The sequence below is a fragment of the Oncorhynchus kisutch genome, linkage group LG8, assembly GCF_002021735.2.
Source record: "Oncorhynchus kisutch isolate 150728-3 linkage group LG8, Okis_V2, whole genome shotgun sequence".
Classification (NCBI taxonomy): Eukaryota; Metazoa; Chordata; class Actinopteri; order Salmoniformes; family Salmonidae; genus Oncorhynchus; species Oncorhynchus kisutch.
In genome coordinates, this window is record NC_034181.2 from 43,676,308 (window position 1) to 43,697,042 (window position 20,735).

The 20,735-nt window shown below is 41.0% G+C and overlaps 1 protein-coding gene across 3 annotated transcripts in view; it reads left to right on the plus strand.

The window, feature by feature from the left end:
* edil3a (EGF-like repeats and discoidin I-like domains 3a) overlaps positions 1-20,735 on the plus strand; it is a 262,777-nt gene that overhangs the window by 92,619 nt on the left and 149,423 nt on the right. The gene's annotated exons all lie outside the window — the stretch shown is intronic.

A 20,735-nucleotide genomic window follows, 5' to 3' on the forward strand; every position in this document is an offset into this window, starting at 1 on the left:
GCATCCCTGTGGAATGCTTTCGACACCTTGCCCTGTCCATGCCCTGATGAATTGAAGCTGTTCTGAGGGCTAAAGGGAGTGCAACTCAATATTAGGAAGGTGAAATCAAATCAAATTTTATTAGTCACATGCGGCAAAAACAATACGAGCCCCTAACCAACAATGCACTTAAAAAAATATGGATAAGAATAATAAATAAAAGTAACAAGTAAATAAAGAGAAGAAGTAAAATAACAATAGCAATACTATATTTAGGGGGGTACCTGTACAGAGTCAGTGTACGGGGCACCGGTTAGTTGTACATGAAGGTAGCAGCGGTGTAAAAGAGGGGGGGTCAATTCAAATAGTCTGGGTAGCCATTTGATTAGGTGTTCAGGAGTCTTATGGTTTGGGGGTAGAAGTTGTTTAGAAGCCTCTTGGACCTAGACTTGGCGCTCCGGGTACCGCTTGCCATGTGGTAGCAGAGAGAACAGTCTATTACTAGGGTGGCTGGAGTCCTTTTTTTAGGGCCTTCCTCTTGTGTCGCCTGGTAAAGAGGTCCTGGATGGCAGGAAGCTTGGCCCCAGTGATGTCCTGGGCCATTCACACTACCCTCTGTAGTGCCTGACGGTCGGAGGTCGAGCAGTTGCAATACCAGGCAGTGATGCAACCAGTCCGGATGCTCTCGATAGTGCAGCTGTAGAACCCTTTGAGGATCTGAGGACCCATGCCAAATCTTTTTCAGTCTCCTGAGTGGAATAGGTTTTTTTTGTGCCCTCGTCACGACTGTCTTGTTGTGCTTGGACCATGTTAGTTTGTTGGTGATGTGGACACCAAGGAACTTGAAGGTGCCCCTAATGTTTTGTACACTCAGTGTATATAAATAAGTGGAGAGAATCCTGTGCTTGTAGAAAAACAAAATGGTGCCTGACCCCATGGGGAAAGAGAAACTGGATAAATGTACAGTATATGTTTACGTCCTACAATAGCACATAAAGATTTAGGATTGCGAAAGTTTTAATATGAAGCAAGGATTAATAAAACCAGGCTTGACACACTTGCGTAGCAATCCCCTTCATCTTAAGAAATGATCTGCAATTTTATGAACATCAAGTCTTATCACTTCTCTTTACTGGATACAAAATGCACATTACTTTTATTTACGGCACTACCCCTTTGCTGGTTTTAATTAATTATGAATTTAATATGGATTTTTAATATGTGGTAAGGGAGCTTCCATTCCTTCACCTGTGAGGGCCTTATTAGTCACCATAAACTTGTGTAATACATTAATAATGTATCTACGGCTCTTTTCGTGAATGTGAAGTAGAGTTGCAGGTTTAATGGGCACTGATCGGCCATTATATAACAACATACTAGACTTTCGGGGGAAAGTGGCAATTAATATATGAGCCTTGTGCAGCATTTCTGTGCTTCTCATCAACTCTGAGACCTGGCCCACTCAGACTATGACATGCTAAAACCTCCTCACCATTACGGTGTATTCAGCGTGCTTTCTTGCACATTGTGAGCTGTTGACAGTATGCATAATGGTGCTCCTAAAATAGCCATTCTCTTTCAATCCGCAAATAATCTGTGAGATTTCACCATGGATTTTCATCCTGTTGAGAATTCAAGTGTGGGAGGAAGACCCTGTACGCACTAACACTACAGTCCCTCTATGATTTTGCATATTTTTTTTGTGATATTTGCAGACCAAAATGATTCCTTTTACTGCAGGAATTCTGACATTTTGCATGGCAATATGCAATGGTTTTGTCCAATTTGTCATGAAAATGTGCTGACGAGTCTTTGAACATGTTGAACAGACCACTCTTACACACATAATTATGTGCTGATTTATTTCTAATGCATTTGGTGTCAGAAGCAGTGCTAACATGAAGCCTGGTCCTTATTAATATTTATTAACTGTTAAGAAAGTAGCCATGCCTGTGTGCTGCACAGATGTACGTAAGAGGAGTCAGCTTGGGCTTATTCTGTGAATATTAAGGTCTCTATTAGGCTAAGCTTGTCTTGAAATTCCTTGATGAATATGGGTCCACTTCGGACGCCAAAAATACACTTTTTTAAACATTTTTATTTTGTTGTGACATCTACATTGTACACACATGGTACTTTTTCAATTTTTATTTTACAGTAATTTGATATTTTGATATAAATCATGTTCAGTCAAATATTATACATGAGCCTTTTAAACCAACCCATCAGCTACTCTCAGTCCATCCCACCTATCTCTGTAAACTGCCCTCTTATGATTTCAATGTGCTATGTACTGTAACTGTTTCAAGTCAATTCTGAACCTGTCTAATCGCATAGTATCTACAGATTGTAAGTTAAAATACATTATATTTTTGATTCATTTGCTATGGTTTTCAAAATCTTCCAACAGTGCTATTTGTAGGGTTAATTTGAGATTTTTTGGTTTTTCAGCCATTCGTGAACCTGTGACAAGAAACAAGCTTTCATAGGGGCAATACCAAAATAAGTGATCTAATGATTCTGTCTCTTCATAGCAGAATCTGTGGAGCTGAGATGGTTGTATTCACCATATACGTAACATTCTGTTTGTTTAATCATTCAAATTGAAAAACTCTACATTTTGAATCAAGCTCTGTTTTGCGTATAAGTTCATAAACCATGTGCCATGGAATCAGCACATCAAAAATGGCGTCCCATCTATTTTCCAACCTGTATGGTGCTGCCGTCAATTTTCTTTTTTGTGGAATTGCTTTAAAAAATGTATGACATTTTTTGTTGTTGCCAATTTTGGTCTTTAAATAATAAAGGGCACACAAACAACTTCCCTACCTTATCCTCTTAGGGATGCACCCCTGTACAGGGATCAACATCAGCGGAAATCAGAGGAAATTTCAGAGTGACAACTAATAGTACTCGATACAACTCAAACTTTCATTAAAACACACATGCAGGGTACTCAATTAAAGCTACACTCGTTGTGAATCTAGCCAACATGTCAGATTTTTTAAATGCTTTTCGGCGAAATATCTGATATCTGATAGCATGCAACCCCCAAAATACCCAAAGGGGACGTAAACAGAATAATTATTTTTTTTGTGTTTTTTGTGAACAGTTTTCCTTGGGATTTTGCCTCCTACACACGTTCCGTTATAGTCACAGACATGATTTAACCAGTTTTAGAGACTTCAGAGTGTTTTCTATCCACACATACTAATCATTTGCATATACTATATTCCTGGCATGAGTAGCAGGACGTTGAAATTGTGCGCGATTTTTAACAAAAAGCTGCAAAAATTCGCAGCCTCTTTAATTATCCCACTTGCCTCTATTTTTGCGGTAATTCTGCAATCAGTTGGTTGTAATTTTGGATAGAGCAAACAGTAAGTTCTTTAACTGCACGTTACATAACTCCATCTTTCATATTCATAATTTCATAAAAAAAATATTGCTTTAAAAAAATCCATGAATACGTTTTTTTTAATCAATTTGTTATGTCTTATTTGGAGGATGAAACTGGAATTGCAACCAGCTTTGTGTGGCTTGTTTTAGAAATATATTTTGAAATTGGTTCCATTTTCAGTTAACCGAAAGAGAGAGCTTGTAATCTCGATAAAGGGAAACAATATGTTTTTAACAAGGGATGAGCCATTCTTACTTAATCTACTGGAGAACAAGTTTGAGTTTAAGTATAACTTGTGTATGACTGATGTTCTTAGTGAGAGGTATAATGCTTTAATATTGAATCATTTTTAGACAAACTGTTCGTCGTAGGGTGGGCCATAAGTAAATAGGTCAAATGTGATATGACAAAAAGAATCATCAGCATGATTTTTTTTCTCAAATAGGACAGGTAGCAAGGACAGGTAGGACAGGTACCTTTCCATGGTAGCAAGATCTTATCTAATTTTGCCAACTTTACTTTAAGGATATGAATACCAAGTATTTTATTGGTAAACTACACAGTAATGTAAAAGTCGTATTTTGTAGCAATCCAATACGTAGTATGGTAAATTTATCATAGTTCGGATGTAATCCAGAGGGGTTATAAAGTGTATCTAAATCCTCTATGAGGCTGTGCAGGGATCCAGATTGCGGATTTAAGAGGACACTTGCATCGTCAGGGGTTTCGCCTGTAACGTTCCGTTCTGTGGCACTCACAGACAATATCTTTGCAGTTTTGGAAACGTCAGAGTGTTTTCTTTCTAAAGCTGTCAATTATTTGCATAGTCGAGCATCTTTTCATGACAAAATATCTTGTTTAAAACGGGAAGGTTTTTCATCCCAAAATTAAAAGAGCGCCCCCTATATCCAACTAGTTAAGCCCTGGATTTCTAGACGCTCTATATTATTGTTGGATCTGATTTTAATAGCTAACATTACATTGGCCATATTAATAGATATGCTGACAGTGGACAACCTTGTTTTACTCATCTTGACAGGATAATACTTTCTGAGAAGTAGACATTATTTATTCATTTAGAGCTGGGGTTATGATACAATCAATCTCCTATACAATAGGTTAAAGTTATGTATCAAAAGCAGCACTAAGGTCTAGGAGCACGAGGACAGATGCAGAGCCTCGGTCTGACGCCATTAAAACCTCTTAGAGCTACCCCCCTACTTTTTTCAATTTCCGCCTGAAGGCATACCCAAATCTAACTGCCTGGAGCTCAGGCACAGATCCAAGAATATGCATATTCTTGATAACATTTGAAAGAAAACACTCTGAAGTTTGTGTAAATGTGAATTGAATGTAGGAGATTATAACACAATAGATCTGGTTTAGATAATACAATCATCTTTAAAATGAACAAGATAAAACAAACATTCAGATAGGATGATGGGGACAATTTCAGTGAAAAACATAAGAGGGCAACAGTACTTGTGCAAAGTGTCAGAATGATTACTTCCAAAATGAGTGTGCTACATGACATTTATCATGAAGTCACACAAGTAGCCCAAATGTACCCAAGTGGCCAAATTGGTGAAGTTATTCATTTTGAATGGAATAACTATATACAAAATACCAAAATGGTATTCTAACACCCCCCCCCAAACAAATGGAGAAAAAACATGGAAAAAAAGACATTTACAAAATAACCCTTTCAATATTTGGAAGACCCTCAGTCCTCTACAAAATATTATGCTGCTGATGCCAGGTAATTAATACAATTATTTACGGAAGCATTTCTAGGTTGAAGACCTAGAAGAAAATTGGTGCATTTTTCACAATTTTCCATCCAATTTTTTTACAATATATTACACTAGATCGTTCCCGAATATGTTCCTCCATTTCTTTTTGTTTTTCCTCTAACTTTTTCTGTGCCTCTATGGTATAGTATTTATTGCTATACATCACTGTATACATCACTGTTACAAATTCACAAATTTCCTTTGTTGATATGTGTCACGCCTTGGTCATAGTGTTTTGTGTTTTCGTTATATATTTTGGTCAGGCCAGGGTGTGACAGGGGTTTATGTTATTGTATTTCGTATTGGGGTTTGTAGTATTTGGGATCGCGGCTGATTAGGGGTGTTGTATAGGCTTGGCTGCCTGAGGCGGTTCTCAATCAGGAGTCAGGTGATTCACGTTGTCTCTGATTGGGAACCGTATTTAGGTAGCCTGAGTTTCACTTTGTATTTCGTGGGTGATTGTTCCTGTCTCTGTGTAGTTTCACCAGATAGGCTGTAATTAGGTTTCACGTTCCGTTTGTTGTTTTTGTATTTATTTAGTTAGTTCATGTATCGTTCCGTCATTTGTTTCATTAAAGATCATGATTAACCACCACGCTGCATTTCGGTCCTCTCTTTCAACAAACGAAGAACGCCGTTACAATATGAACTATTTTGACCAAAATTGTTTTTGTTTTAAAGATGAATGTTGAATTGCATGACCTCTAAAGGCACACTAAGTGTCCCATCTGATCTGCTGTACCTATGTTAAGCAGGAAAACATATGTTCTAAAATCCTTTCTGTTATAAAACAGCTTTCATCTAGTAATCATCTAGTAATGTGTAATCTAGTAACATCTAGTAATGTGTCTTAACATAGAAATAGAGACAAAAATGCCTGATGGAAATAACAACATAGTGCTATTTATAGAGGTCGCAATCAGTGAAGTTAAAAGGCTCAATAATAAAGGGTCCCAGGACTGGAGGTTAGTAAACCAGTGGTGTCGAACGCTGGAGGGGAGTAGACTGACACTTCCATACATTCATCTTAGATCAAAAAGAATAGCCTTAATACCAAACCATTCATTTAACATTTTAAAACCAGTGCAATCATGTAAATCACTCATTTTCATTGTTATGGTTTTCTTCCGTCGAAAAAGAGTCGGACCAAAATGCAGCGTGGTTAATACGATACATGTTTAATGACGAATAAACACGACTGGCGGATTCTGGCTGAATGGCGGCTCTGGAAGATCCTGGCTGACTGGCGGATCCTGGCTGACTGGCGGATCCTGGCTGACTGGCGGATCCTTGCTGAATGGTGGATCCTGGCTGAATGGCGGATCTGGAAGATCCTGGCTGACTGGCAGATCTGGAAGATCCTGGCTGACTGGCGGCTCTGGCTGCTCCATGCAGACTGGCAGCTCTGGCTGCTCCATGCAGACTAGCAGCTCTGGCTGCTCCATGCAGACTGGCAGCTCTGGCTGCTCCATGCAGACTGGCAGCTCTGGCTGCTCCATGCAGACTGGCAGCTCTAGCTGCTCCATGCAGACTGGCAGCTCTGGCTGCTCCATGCAGACTGGCAGCTCTGGCTGCTCCATGCAGACTAGCAGCTCTGGCTGCTCCATGCAGACTGGCAGCTCTGGCTGCTGCATGCAGACTGGCCGCTCTGGCTGCTCCATGCAGACTGGAAGCTCTGGCTGCTCCATGCAGACTGGCAACTCTGGCTTCTCCATGCAGATTAGCAGCTCTGGCTGCGTTGAACAGGCAGGAGACTCCGGCAGCGCTGGAGAGAAGGAAGGCTCTGGCAGCGCTAAACAGGCGGGAGACTCCAGCAGCGCTGGAGAGGAGGAAGGCTCTGATAGCGCTAGACAGGCGGGAGACTCCGGTAGCACTGGAGAGGAGGAAGGCTCTGGCAGCGCTAAACAGGCGGGAGACTCCGGCAGCGCTGGAGAGGAGGAAGGCTCTGGTAGCGCTAAACAGGCGGGAGACTCCGACAGCGCTGAACAGGCGAGGCGCACTGAAGGCCTAGTGCGTGGTGCTGGCACTGGTGGTACTGGGCTGAGGACACGCACAGGAAACCTGGTGCGAGGAGCTGCCACCGGAGGACTGGTGTGTGAAGGTGGCACAGGATGGACCGGACCGTGAAGGTGTACTGGAGAGCCTGAGAGCAGGACTGGCACAGGACGTGCAAGGCTAGGTAGGTACACAGGAGGCCTAGTGCGTGAGGCTGGCACACTCTTCACCAGCCGACTAACACGCACCTCAGGACGAGTATGGAGCGCTGACCCAGGTGCCATCAAATCCCGACAAGCTCCATCGGGCGAATATCGTATCTAAAGCACCAACATAGCAACTCCCTCATAACTCTCTCCTCCACTTTCCCCATTAACTCCTTCACAGTCTCTGCTTCACTCACCTCCAACACCGGCTCTGGTTCTGGTCTCCTCCTTGGCTCCTCACGATAAACAGGGGGAGTTGGCTCAGGTCTGAACCTTGACTCTGCCACACTCTCCCTGAGACCCCCCCCCAATAAATTTATGGGGCTGACTCGCGGGCTTCCATCCGCGTCGCCGTGCTGCCTCTTCATACCAGCGCCTCGCTGCTTTCGCCGCCTCCAGTTCTTCTTTGGGGCGGCGATATTCTCCAGGCTGTGTCCAGGGTCCTTTTCCGTCCAATATCTCCTCCCATGTCCAGAAGTCCTGTGATCGCTGCTCCTCACGATAAACAGGGGGAGTTGGCTCAGGTTTGAACCCTGACTCTGCCGCACTCTCCCTGAGCCCCCCCCCCAAGACATTTTTGGGGCTAACTCTCGGGTTTCCTTCTGCGCCGCCGTGCTTGTCTCTTCGACTCCATTCTCCTATAGCCCTCTTCGCACTGCTCCAGCGAATCCCAGGCAGGCTCCGGCACTCTCTCTGGGTCGACCGCCCACCTGTCTATTTCCTCCCAAGTCGTATACTCTAAACTTCGTAGCTCCTGCTGCCGCTGCCTGTCACCACGCTGCTTGGTCCTGGTGTGGTGGGTGATTCTGTTACGGTTTTCTTCCGTCGAAAGAGAGTCGGACCAAAATGCAGCGTGGTTAATACGATACATGTTTAATGGCGAATAAACACGATAATACAAAAACAACAAACAGAACGTGAAAACCTATACAGCCTATCTGGTGACAACTAACACAAAGACAGGAACAATCACCCACGAAACACTCAAAGAATATGGCTGCCTAAATATGGTTCCCAGTCAGAGACAACGAGAATCACCTGCCTCTGATTGAGAACCGCCTCAGGCAACCATAGACTTTGCTAGAACACCTCACTAAGCCACAATCCCAAAACCTACGAAAAAACCCCATACATAAACACAACACAAAATAAACCCATGTCACACCCTGGCCTGACCAAATAAAGAAAGAAAACACAAAATACTAAGACCAGGGCGTGACATTCATTTGCATAGTTTAAGTGTCCAGATGCAGTGAAACATAAGCTATACCAAAAAGAGTTTATAGGACTGTAAGGGCACCTCGCACATTATGTATGGTTCAAGGTCTAGTAGCCTGATGGAGCCAAAAAGGAACAACAGTTATTTTCAAAAAGTTGATAAAAAGAAAAAGAGTTGTAATGTGTAGTGTGGCATAATGCTGTGTATTGGGAACTAGCTTAGCAAGACAGAATCACTCACAGCCACAAAGTAACCTTTGAGTTCCTGAAGAGCTGGTTGTTTATGTACAGCTTATCTAATAAATACTAAGGGCAAATTCTGGTTCTCTGCTCTATGTTTTTGAAAATTGGATAAAGGATACGACGTCTATCTTTTATTTCATGGGGGAGTTGTTTGTTGATAGAGAATGGTGTGTCCTTCAACTCCCTACCCCTTTTCAACACAGCCACCTCCATCTTGTAATGCGACAGTCTAGCAACAATGGGTCAGGGTTTCTAGGGAACCCTTCGGCCAAAATGATGCTCCCTTTGGAAATCAATCTTATCTGCCTGTTCTTTGGTCATTTTAAGATTATGTTTCATGAAATCCTTCAATTTTTATTCGGTTGCCAGATAGTTCTCATTTTCATTCTCTTTAACTCCCATACTGACTATATTTTTTACTCATGCTTCTGCATTTAAATTTTATTTTTTTAATTTTATTTTACTAGGCAAGTCAGTTAAGAACAAATTCTTATTTTCAATGACGGCCTAGGAACAGTGGGTTAAATGCCTGTTCAGGGGCAGAACGGCAGATTTGTACCTTGTCAGCTCGGGGATTCAAACTTGCAACCTTTCGGTTACTAGTCCAACGCTCTAACCACTTGGCTACCCTGCCGCCCCACTTTAATTTTTGTGTTATCACTCAAGTGTGTCTCCGTCGTTGATTGTAGGTCGTCAACTGTCACTTTCAAACTTTGGTTTTCAGACCTAATTTCTTCCATTATTTTGTTGCTGTAATCCATTCCTACCTTGAGGACCTCAATGTCCTCCATTACTCCGAGCAATAGATCAAGCATTTGTAGCCATATGTTCATGCTTGCCAGCAATGCATTGTCCTTTTTAGACATTGTTATAACCACCTCCTCTTCCATTGTTTTGTTTGATTGTTTGGAAGGACGTTTCTCCTCCTCTGTTTTTTGCTGGATGAAATCATCCGTCTTGGTCACTTTGATTTATTTGATTGATGTTCAAGCATATCAAAATTATGATCTATTAAAACATTTTTTATGTTATCCAGAAGCTAAATTCTTACATTTTAATATACAGTGCCTTGCGAAAGTATTCGGCCCCCTTGAACTTTGCGACCTTTTGCCACATTTCAGGCTTCAAACATAAAGATATAAAACTAACTTTTTTTGTGAAGAATCAACAACAAGTGGGACACAATCATGAAGTGGAACGACATTCATTGGATATTTCAAACTTTTTTAACAAATCAAAAACTGAAAAATTGGGTGTGAAACATTATTCAGCCCCCTTAAGTTAATACTTTGTAGCGCCACCTTTTGCTGTGATTACAGCTGTAAGTCGCTTGGGGTATGTCTCTATCAGTTTTGCACATCGAGAGACTGAAATTTTTTCCCATTCCTCCTTGCAAAACAGCTCGAGCTCAGTGAGGTTGGATGGAGAGCATTTGTGAACAGCAGTTTTCAGTTCTTTCCACAGATTCTCGATTTGGATTCAGGTCTGGACTTTGACTTGGCCATTCTAACACCTGGATATGTTTATTTTTGAACCATTCCATTGTAGATTTTGCTTTATGTTTTGGATCATTGTCTTGTTGGAATACAAATCTCCGTCCCAGTCTCAGGTCTTTTGCAGACTCCATCAGGTTTTCTTCCAGAATGGTTCTGTATTTGGCTCCATCCATCTTCCCATCAATTTTAACCATCTTCCCTGTCCCTGCTGAAGAAAAGCAGGCCCACCACCATGTTTGACAGTGGGGATAGGGTGTGTTCAGGGTGATGAGCTGTGTTGCTTTTACGCCAAACATAACGTTTTGCATTGTTGCCAAAAAGTTCAATTTTGGTTTCATCTGACCAGAGCACCTTCTTCCACATGTTTGGTGTGTCTCCCAGGTGGCTTGTGGCAAACTTTAAACCAACACTCTTTATGGATATCTTTAAGAAATGGCTTTCTTCTTGCCACTCTTCCATAAAGGCCAGATTTGTGCAATATACGACTGATTGTTGTCCTATGGACAGAGTCTCCCACCTCAGCTGTAGATCTCTGCAGTTCATCCAGAGTGATCATGGGCCTCTTGGCTGCATCTCTGATCAGTCTTCTCCTTGTATGAGCTGAAAGTTTAGAGGGACGGCCAGGTCTTGGTAGATTTGCAGTGGTCTGATACTCCTTCCGCTTGCACAGTGCTCCTTGTGATGTTTAAAGCTTGGGAAATTGTTTTGTATCAAATCCGGCTTTAAACTTCTTCACAACAGTATCTCGGACCTGCCTGGTGTGTTCCTTGTTCTTCATGATGCTCTCTGCGCTTTTAACGGACCTCTGAGACTATCACAGTGCAGGTGCATTTATACGGAGACTTGATTACACACAGGTGGATTGTATTTATCATCATTAGTCATTTAGGTCAACATTGGATCATTCAGAGATCCTCACTGAACTTCTGGAGAGAGTTTGCTGCACTGAAAGTAAAGGGGCTGAATAATTTTGCACGCCCAATTTTTCAGTTTTTGATTTGTTAAAAAAGTTTGAAATATCCAATAAATGTCGTTCCACTTCATGATTGTGTCCCACTTGTTGTTCATTCTTCACCAAAAAATACAGTTTTATATCTTTATGTTTGAAGCCTGAAATGTGGCAGAAAGTATTCAAGGCCGAATACTTTCGCAAGGCACTGTATATTTGACACGCCGGAGTCTCAAACCATTCCATCTTACGTCTTTGATGATCCTTTATACTGTCTGATTTTGGAAGCGCATTTGGCTGTCATTGTCAAATGTCAATGCGTCTGATCCATTCTGTCATGACAGGGTGCAAACACATAAAAATAGAAATGTAAAGAGAAAAGGACTTACTAAAAACATCAAGGGATGTAGCCTGCTGAGTAGGCTGCTGTCCCTTTGTGGATCCATGCCAGTTGCTATCAGGGTGCAGTAACCATAAGCTTGTGAACCAGGGAAACCAACAGGCTGAAGAAGCAGTGTTAAATAAATGGAAGTGACATAATCAGGGCAACATTATATCCCTCTACCAGCTCACCAAGTATACGTGTAGAGCAGATGCTCTCTATTGGAAAATCGTAATTGACCACTCATGAATGCATGCACGTGGCAAAGACACAAATTACATTGTACTGCTTATGGTCTGTAAATTGCTTATGTTTGTAAATTGACTATGTGGTGATGCTGAAACCACAGATGGCTATATCGGTCCGCTAATACAGGACTAGTAAAGGCACCGTGCACTATTTTTGTGATTTGTTTTGGCATGTAAATCTAGGTGGGGCAAATATCAGATGGATACATGCCAGCAAAGCCACTACACTACACAGCACAACACTAAACAATACATGAATTGCACTATAACGGTGACAACTGGTGAGAATAATACAATATCAAGAACAACCACAGAAGAACATCCCTCTTACATAATCATGTACGGCAAAATGCCTACACTCAAATATCGTTATTCAGCTTAATGGTGCATGGTCTGTATGAGTTGACTGAAGAGTTTAGATTGCAGTATTTAATGTACGTGGTTTATCCCTCGGCCAAATTAAATGTATCTTCGGCATCGGAATGAGCTAAAAGCTGCACTGTAGGATTTAGGGGCTTTACTGTACCCGACATAAAAAAAATGTCAACCTTTGGTGATTGATCTAAGAGGAAAAAGGACACTTTTGTCTGTTTAACCACTGGTCAGGTTTTCACGTTGATTGATTGGGCTCTCTTTGCAGCCCGAAAGGAAACTGTGGCGCCCGTGCAGGCCGTAATGCGGCCCACATCAATCACGGCCCATGGGCTAGCTCATACAAGACTACAGCGGCTGGCATTTACACAGCAAAGCCCCCAACCTCTTATCAACACACACACTAACAGCAAAGAGAACAATGTCGTAGGACAAAGACTTTCATCAGGTTGACGTCTCAAAGGACCCTGTGCAAATATAGACAGACACTTCTCTCGATCTCTCTTTACCTCTTTCTCTCCGATGTGGCTGCACTTCGAGAAGGGATGCATTCTCTATTAGAGAGGCTGCCAGTGTTCCTTTGTGCCGTTATAGAACGTCACGTCAAAACAGTTGTGACACCTGTCACCCTCTCCCCCTCAGAGAGCGGGCCCTTTGTGAAAGCTATTATACTTTCCTCTGTTCAACTAATTAGCCACCAGTCTCATTATTACTGATGCAGGGCTGAGGCGGAATGGGCTTGACTGTGTTACCCTCATTTAAAATTCATATCCAATGGCGGGCCACTGCAAGCAACACATAGTAATGAGCTAGGCTCTGTTCATTGTAAAGGCTAATTCTCACCTGGATTTAGATGATGTCGTGGCAGGTCCAGCTCTCGGCTTTTGGTGACCCTAAGTGATATTCGGTTGGGGGGCCCCCCACCTTGCAGGAAACATTTTAATGGCCCACCTCTTGACGGCGGAGAGAATTGCAATTCTACACATTTTGCCATGTAGTGTAGAGTAGAGAAAATGTTGCATTTTTAAAGGCCCAGTGCAGTAGAAAACATGATTTTGCTTATATGCAGTGCCTTCAGAAAGTATTCATACCCCTTTAGTTATTCACTCATCAGTGCCTTCAGAAAGTATTCATACCCCTTTAGTTATTCACTCATCTACACACAGTACCACCCAATGACAAAATGAAAACATGTTTTTAGAGGAAAAAAACAATTCTGATTAATTGAAAATTAAGTACAGAAATAGTATACCAGCAATATGACATGAACCAGTATACCAGCAATATGAGAGAAGTTTTGGAACGGATCTCTCTCCATGCTCACTCCACGTCGACTTCTGTTTCACTCCTGAGAGAAAAAGACAGTTGATAACTTCCACCGGATGCTGTACACCGGTTGCTGGCTCAGACTCAGGTCTCTCGATAGAAGTGGTGCATGACAGGGCTGTAGTGAACACCATTTCTTCAGCCGGTTAGAGGAGGCTTTGAGGTCCACACCAATTGGTCAAATTATCCTTCCATGCATGTATATACCATCGCTACCATTACCTCGAGAAAGGACAGATCAGAACAACAGTTCAGTTAATTTCTGATAGAAGAAATTCAGGCAAGTATTCAATCATTCTAGGGTTACATCAAGCAGTTTAGTCTCCTCAACTTACTCAATTGCCACATTATTCACAACAATTTTTTTTATTTAACCTTTATTTAACCAGGAAGGGCACATTGAGATTAAAATCTATTTTTCAAGAGCGCCCTGGCCAAGATAGGAAGCACCAAGTCATTACAAAAAAAGTAGAGACAACATGAAAAACTACAAGTAATCTAGTAAAAACCATTGAATTCACAAGAGTGTAAAACAGCAAATTAAAAACATTGACAGGTCAGGGAATCAGCCTCAAAATCCTTCATCAGTGATTTAAAAACACCAATCGGGACAAGTTCTTCCAGTTTAAAAGTATTTTGTAAGGTGTCCAAGACGATGGCGCAGAGTACATAAAAGCCCTTTTACCAAATTCAGTTCGGACATTTGGAACAGTTAGCAGGATAAAGTTCAGCAAACGAAGAGGGTACCCACCACATTTCTGAACAATAGAAATGCACAAATAAAAAGGTAGTAAACCCAAAATGGCTTTGTAAATACAAGTATACCAGTGACTGAGCCTACGAGTGACTAGAGTAGGCCAGCCAACCTTGGTATACAAAGTGCAGTGGTGCGTAAGGGTTTTGCAGTTTAAAATAAATCTCAAAGTGCCATGAGTGTCAATTGACCTTTAACACTGAGCAGAAGCATTCATATATAAAATATCCCCATAGTCTAGTAAAGGTATACATGTAGCTGATACTAGCCTCCTTCTGGCTTCAAAAGAAAAACAGGCCTTATTCCTAAAATAAAATCACAATTTCAGGTTCAATTTTTTTGTAAGTTGTTGAATATGCAATTTAAAAGAGAGGCCGTCTTCAATTAAAATTCCAAGATATTTATATGAGGTTACAACCTCAATCTCCTTGCCCTGACAGGTAGTAATAGGTGAAAGGTTCAGAGGTCTATTTCTTGCATTAGAAAACACCATTAGTTTAGTTTTGTCTGTATTGAGGATAAGCTTCAATTGAACACAAGGTATGTTGAACAGTATAAAAAGCAGTTTGCATGTTCTGGAAAGCTTTTGTAAGAGACGAGGCACAACAGTAAATAACAGTATCATCAGCATAAAAATGAAGTTGTGCATTTTGGACATTTTGTCTAAATCATTTATATAACTAGTGAATAAGAGAGGACCAAGTACAGAGCCTTGGGGCACACCATTCAAGACAGACAATTTAACAGACATACGCCCATCATATTGAGTGCACTGAGTTCTATCAGACAGATAGTTAGCAAAACATGCAACTGCATGCTCCGAAAGACCTACACTCGACAATCTCTGCCTTAGTATAGCATGATCAACTGTATCAAAAGCCTTAGAGTGATCAATAAAACGTGAGGCACAGTTCTGTTTTTTATCAATGGCTTCAGTGATATAAACATAAGATGACACTACTTTCCACTTTCTTCTAGATGAGATCCTAATAAACACTTTTGCCACCAACTGATGCCCAATCTTTATAATTACCAAACCAGAAATTGTCAGTCTAAATGGTATACCTTTGCAGCTTGTCAACACTGCAGTTCTGCTTCTCCGAAACAGTCTTGTACATTGTCAAAAAGGTGAGTTTCTGAAATGCAACGCATGCTAAATACTCATTAGATGTCCAGAGATGCCTGACAGAATTTTAGTGGAAAATTGTGTCCGGGTTTCTAAGGGTTGAAGAACACCTTCTGTGTTCTATTGTACAGGTTAATCTCGATCCACAATATGCCATAGGATGTAAAGCCATAACACACAGAGAGTGTTCACATTTTCAGCAGCAGACTATGATCGATCATGTCAAAAGCTGCACTGAAGTCAAACAAAACAGCTCCCACAATCTTCTTACTATAAATGTCTTTCAGCCAATCATCTGTCATTTGTGTCAGTATCGTACATGTTGAGAACCCTTCCCTATAAGTGTGCTAAAAGTCAATTGCTAATTTGTTTAATGTGAAATTGCATATTATCTGGTCAAACCATTTTTTATACCCAAAGTTTACTGATGGTCGGTAGTAGGCTGTTTGAACCAGTGAAGGAGCTTTGCTAATCTTGGGAAGCTGAATGACTTTTGTTTCCCTTCAGGCCTGATGGCATAAACTTTTCTACAGGCTTAGATTGAAGAGATGGCAAATAGGAGTGACAATATAGTACGCTACAGTCCACAGTAATTTTCCATCCAAGTACCAGGTGGTTTGTCATTATTGATAGACAACAATATATTTTTTCAACTCTTCTGATATCTGATTGGAAGTCGACTTCACAGCAATACTAATGGTCAGCAACAACAATCCAAACAACTCAGATGCATGTGAAGTATCTGTAAAATATACAGAATTACTGCCCACTACACGTGTCTTTCATAACAATATGATAATTTATGCACACATATGAAGGTTCAGAGTTATTTTTTTGTCATGTTTAAATGTGCTAATCTTACCAATGAAAACAACATGAAAGTATTTGGCAATATCAGAAGGTTTTATAATGAAAGAGGCATCGGATTCAATGAAGGATGGAGCAGAGTTAGCTTTTTGCCAAAAATTTGATTTAAGTTGCTCCAAAGCTTTTTACTGTTGTCCTTTATATAATTTACTGGGAAGCTTATCAGAGGTAGGCATGACAGTGATATTTACATTTGAGCTGATGTGCAGGGTGAACTTCTCACAATGAGCTTCCTACTAGGGAAAACTGTCTCAGTGTTAAGAATGTAATTCAGGTTTATAGGCACATGATTACTGCTGACAATAGCTGTCGTATTGACAGTGATATTCAGGGGAGTTAGAGGAACATAAATTGGGTTGCTTACATTGACCATACTACATACTAGTAGCATACTAGTTGATATGCTTTCAATATCTTCCTGTATGTTGCTGATTATGAAACGTACGACTGGAGCACAATACACGCAGGCCGTCAGGCTCTAAACTGTCTCATAAAAAAGTATCTGATCTTGTAGATTGTTATTTAGGAACGTATTTAGGAATCATAAAAAATTGCTTTGGAGAGCTTTTTCACACTATATACATTGTTGACCAAACATACATTGGTTTGATTAATCCTGAAGGTTGCCATTCAGTTGTTCAATCCATTAAATATTGGAAGGGGAGAAAACTATAATAGTAAAGGTTGACCAATAGTCCTATAAATACACCCTAATCCCAGTGATGTAAAAGTACTTTAAATTACTACTTAAGAAGTGTTTTGGGGTATCTCTACTTTACTTTACTATTTATATTTTTTGACACGTTGTACTTTTACTTCAATACATTCCTAAAGAAAATAATGTACTTTTTACATTTTCTCTGACACCTAAAAGTACTTGATACATTTTGAATACTTAGCAGAACAGGAAAATGGTCCAACTCACACACAAGATAGCATACCTGGTCATTCCTACTGATGATCTGGTGGACTCACTAACCACACATTCTTCATTTGTAAACTATGTTTGAGTGTTGGAGTTTGCCCCTATCTAACAGTAAATAAGAAAATGGTGCCGTCTGGTTTGCATAATATAAGGAATTTGAAATGATTTATACTTTATACCTATTTTTAGCAATTACATGTTCTATTGAAACCTAGGTGTATTTTAAACCACATACTTTTAGACGTTTACTCAAGTAGTATTTCACTGGGTGACTTTCACTTTTATTCGAGGCATTTTCTATTAAGGTATCTTTTCTTTTTTAAGTGTGACAATTGGGTACTTTTTCACCACTGCCTAATCCTTGCTGATCATGGAACTGATATGACAACAGTCCAGTCGTAGTAAACTATATGCCAGGCTCCAGGATTAAACTGCCTGGCTTGGTTTGCGTTCCATGATGATTCCATGAAGTGGAACATGTACATGTCCCAAATGATTGAACAACTTGTAATATGTTAAATATTCCCACTATTGCTTGCAATCTCAGGATCAATATTAATTCATATTTAACATTATACCTTTAAAAATAAAAGAGAAATCTGGACTGAAATCTAAACTTTATACAGTGCAAAGGTTAAATTTAGCCAGACTGCACGGATTTGGCTTGTCATCTCATTGACTTGCGTCTCCAAAATTAATCCCTGCAAATTACTAGGCCAAACAGTTTAAATTCTGCATAACGGCACATAACTTCATATACTTAACTGTGGGCACACATATCCTATCTGTCATCCCTCTGCAACTGGATCTTGGACTTCCTGACGGGCCGCCACCAGGTGGTAAGGGCAGACAGCACATCTGCCATGCTGCTCCTCAAAACCAGGGCCCCTCAGGGACGCATGCTTAATCCCCTCCTGTACTCCCTGGCCAAGCACGACTCCAACACAATCATTAAGTTTGCTGACGACACAACAGTGGTAGGCCTGATCACCAACAAAGATGAGACAGCCTATAGGGAGAAGGTCAGTGTGGCAGTGTGGTGCCAGGACAACGACCTCTCCCTCAATGTGAGCAAGACATGATAGTGGACTACAGGAAAAGGAGGGCCGAACAGGCCCCCATTAACATCGACAGGGCTGTAGTGGAGACGGTCGAGAGTTTCAAGTTATTCGGTGTCCACATTACCAAAAAACTATCATGGTCTGAACATACCAAGACAGTCGTGAAGAGGGCACGACAACACCTTTTCCCCCTCCGGACACTGAAAAGATTTGGCATGCGTCTCCAGATCCTCAAAAAGTTATACAGCTGCACCATCGAGAGCATCCTGATCGGTTGCATCACTGCCTGGTATGGCAACTGCTCGGCATCTGACCATAAGGCGCTACAGAGGGTAGTGTGTACGGCCCAATACATTACTGAGGCCAATCTTCCTGCCACCCAGGACCTATATACTAGGTGGTGTCAGAGGAAGGCCTAAATGTTCTCTCTGCTACAGCACTGCAAGCAGTACTGGAGCGCCAAGTCTATGTCCAAAAGGCTCCTGAACAGCTTCTACCCTCAAGCTTTAAGGCTGATGAACAATTAATCAAAATGGCCACTTGGACTATTTACATTGAACCCCCCTTTGTTTTACACTGCTGCTACTCACTGTTTATTATCTATGCACAGTCACTTTACCACAACCTACAAACTACCTCAACTAATCTGTACCCCAGCACATTGACTTGGTACCAGTACCCCCTGTATATAGCCTCGTTATTGTTATGTGACTTTATTGTGTTACTTTTGAGTTTTTACTTTAGTTTATTTAGTAACTATTTTCTTAACTCTAATTCTTGAACTGCATTGTTGATTAAGGGCTTGTAAGTAAGCATTTCACGACAAGGTTGTATTCGGCACATGTAACAAATAAAAGTTGATTTGATATGCTTCAGTTTGCTGCCCTATGACTGGTTTCACATTTGTGACCCATCCCCTCAATTCAGTCTTAAGTAGCAACATTTGAAATTGTGTTTTTTACATTGGATAAAAGTACAGACTTAGAGCTACAAAATGGTTTGTCATGCACTGCAGTTGAGGAACAATGGTTAAGTAATTCTGCTTTGAAAATTTATCAACTTGTAACCACACTTTTGAGAACATGGCCCTTGATTATTTTGGAACACCTACTGGAGAGCTCCTCTTTGTCTTTACCCATTCAGCATTGTTCACAGCCTCTTAAGCCCCACCCATCTCCATATGATTCACATGTGAGGCCATGTGCAAAACAGAGTGAGTAAGGTAGTTTAGAAAACAACCAACTATTTCAAGACTAAAGTGCTGAAAGTACTGTAGTAGCAAAAGTGGTAGTAAAAATACACTTTATCTAGTCCTCGGCCAATATCCTATTCTGACTTTGCTGCAGATCCTGTTGTTATTTACGTTGCCGTAAACACACACTATATCAAATAAAATCAGTTTGTTTGTCACGTGCACAGGATACAGAAGGTGTAAAAAGTACAATTAAATGATAACTTGCATATTTGCAGAGTAGCGAAATGCTATAACCACCCACAGCCACATCTAGCTAAGTGGATGGGTCACTATTGTCTAGACATGTACACATGTTGATGAAATACAATATATGGCCGTAATCACACTCAGGCATACCTGGCCAACCTGATGGGTTTTGTTGTCACGACTTCCACCGAAGTCGGCTCCCCTCCTTGTTCGGGCGGCGTTCGGCAGTCGACGTCACCGGCCTTCTAGCTATCGCCGCTCCATTTTTCATTGTTCCATTTATTTTGTCTTGTTCCCCGCACACCTGGTTTACATTCCCTAATCACACTGCATATTTATATATATTCCTCTGTTCCCCCCCATGTCTTTGTGTGGAATTGTTTTGTTACGTGTTTAGTGTTATGCGCCAGACTGGTTCCTGGGTATCGTGTGTTGACCCGTAGTATGTCATTTGTCATACAAATGCATGATTGTGAGTGTTTTTGCACTTATTCACTTTTGCCATTGGCTGGAGGGGTTTTCGATGCAGTTGCGTCTCTCTTTTGTGCTTCTGCCAAATAAACTGTGCCTGATCACAACTCTCTGCTCTCCTGCACATGACTTCTTACCAGTAGCGCACAACCTTGACATATGTAATCATCTGGCGAAGTGGAGTCTTTTGTTAAGACATGTAGCTAGCTAGCTAAACAATGAACCATAATTCCAGCCCATAGCTACAGTACAAATGGGTTGCCATAGCTAGCCATCATGCATTAAATTCATTTGTAGTATGAATCTGCAGGTAGTTACCGCTAGCGAACTAGGTTCAATGTCAGCTAGCTAGCTAACATTAGGCTATAAATAGCAATGCAAATGGAAAATCATATTACTACGCAGATCATACACGTAATGCTAGCTAGCGAGCCAGCAAGCTAACATGTTCTAGCTAGCTAACAGTACGCTTTAACTTGCAAT